Source organism: Etheostoma spectabile, chromosome 5 (assembly GCF_008692095.1).
Source record: "Etheostoma spectabile isolate EspeVRDwgs_2016 chromosome 5, UIUC_Espe_1.0, whole genome shotgun sequence".
Lineage (NCBI taxonomy): Eukaryota > Metazoa > Chordata > Actinopteri > Perciformes > Percidae > Etheostoma > Etheostoma spectabile.
This window is the reverse complement of record NC_045737.1, coordinates 21,290,044-21,292,587: the sequence shown is the minus strand read 5'-3', so window position 1 is coordinate 21,292,587 and position 2,544 is coordinate 21,290,044.

The following is a 2,544-nucleotide window of genomic DNA, read 5'->3' as shown; positions in this document are numbered from 1 at the left end:
GTGTGTGTGTGTGTGTGTGTGTGTGTGTGTGCTCAGCTTTCACAATCTTATTCCAGTATAACACATGGCAGGGGGACTGTTTCAGTCTATGATAGACTGAAGTCAGATCTCCTCCGCTGGCTGTCATTGCGTGCCAGATGACAAAAGTGGCTAACTGTGTGATCAGAGACAAGGGGAGCCAGGAGAGCAGAGGGTATTTGATAGAGACAGGTGTTACTGATTGACAGCTGAGAAATCTCTAGACAGGGTTTTGGAGCATCGTGGCCACCGAGTGATGGAATAGACAGTAACAAAACATGACACCGGGCTTGAATTGCCATTTATTGGTGCTCATGGCTGGGTGAATATGGCAGTAACTATATACCTGCAGTGAGCAGTGATGTAGTCTACGTGATACGCAGGTATACACAGTATACTCACATAGAAAGCTCCAGGATTTCCATGTACCCACTTAATAAAGCGCAAGGACACACAACAACATACTTTCCATTATATTTTTGACATTTGGAATCTGTATGAAGGAATTGTCATCTGTGGGGTTGTGGGGAACAAAGTCCCAAGTTTGCTAAATAACTATCAAAATAATGTTGTGCACAAATGTGGCATGTTTGTGCCAAAGTATATTTTATTTAAGGTAATTATCTCTATGACACATTAAATGTCTACATTCATTAAAGCCAGACTGGTGTATTGCACCAGTCTGGCTTTAATGAGTGTATTCATGTGTGCCTTTTATTCGATTCATATGTGGGTGGATGCCTAATCAAGTCATTATTCTGCCTAACGGAAAGTACACTATATACCATATTGACATCATATATAGCTTGCAGATAAACACCCACATGCCACAGATACCAATTAAAGATATTCAAAGCATGGAGTCTGGTGGACTTGGAAATGGCTGTCTGATGGCAAGGCAAAGTGGTACAATTATTCTAAATAAAGTGCAAACTTAAACAAATTTTTTTAGCTGGTCCTTCTTATGGTGACTAAAATAAAAGTTTTGCTGGTATTAAATCCTTTGTGCTATGATGTACTGTACTGTAATCTGAAACATTGTATTCATACAGAAACTTACGTAAAGTCACATGGTAAAGAGCTTTTAGTAGGGCTTATGAAAAACAGTATTTGGATGCTAAAACACTTCTGGGAAGCTACAGAATGAGTTAAAAACCTCAAAATAATAATAATAATAATAATAATAATAATAGAGACTTTTACCATATATCACATTGTTATTTAAAAAGGATCCCTGATTAACCCACAGACAATTACCACCCGACTCAGCAGTTTGCCTCAGTTCTATGGAGCTTGTTTGCCTCGTTTAGCTTATTATTTTGGTTTTCTGGCCCACAGACTGCCCTCATCAACCTTGTTTTTAGCAGCAGAAAGCAGATGTTTTCAGCAAAAAAACTCACTGTATACGACTCGCCCAGCACCAATTAGCGGGCAAACAGACAAGGTTAACGACTAGCTGAGGGGCCAGATATTTTCTTTGGTGCTTGAAAGAGATCAAACCAAAGTTAAAAAGAGAGTGATTATTTGACTTAGATTTGTCAAGTAGCCAGATCTGTGACTCCTAATGAATGTTGATATGGGTCTGCATCTATCGGATGTGTAAATGGCATAATGATTGCATTCCACACAATATCTTTATATGGTGACACAATTTTTTCATCTTGCTCTATTGCCGCCATGTAATATTAAACGAATACAGCTTTAAAACAAGAATCAAACAATTAACTTAAAATAGTAAAAAAAAAAGACCTATCAAAATTGTGATGTATGATGTTCTGATACTTACGTTTATGTTTTGTCAATGGTGTGGGGTAATTTCCGGAAACACCATGTTGTGGTATGACGAGACAAAGGGAAAGCTTAGACAACATTAGGTCATTCATAGGTCACTGGTCAGGGGACGAGAATATATTGCCAGTCTTTGATAACCAAACCTGTTTATGTATAATTATGTGTATTGCTCTACCAACAAAGAGGGCAGACAACTGCATCATAAGGGAATGTTTTGTTTCAGGACAGTCTCCTTTTGGAGGTTGGTGGGCCTGCCACATTTTAGCATAATGACCAGAGAGAGAGATAGGCTGAACTAAGCTTTAGCAGCGTGTTTAGTCGCCTGCAGTAAACAAAAGATAAGATACTTACCTAAATGTAACATCACCAGTATAAGTTTAAAGATACCTTCAGGAAGACAGGAACTTTAGAGAGTTGGGACTGCACTGCACCAAAAAAAAACATTTGCGGTTAAACTGTACTGACTGCTTAATTGTCTCCTTAATTGAGTGTTCATTAAATGCTTCTGTGTGAATCAAAATCTCCCAAATCGCGGAATCTTACATGAAGAAGATTCCGTTCTGTTATTCATTATAATGTGCCTCACCACCTTTGTTAAATAAATCTTCAATTGAATGGACTGAACTTCTCTGTGGCTCACTCAGTAATAATTTTGAACTGAATAAGGTACACCCTAACATTGTGTGACAGTTTAAATATTCCTACGGATTCTGTCCCACTCCTCATCATCCAGTG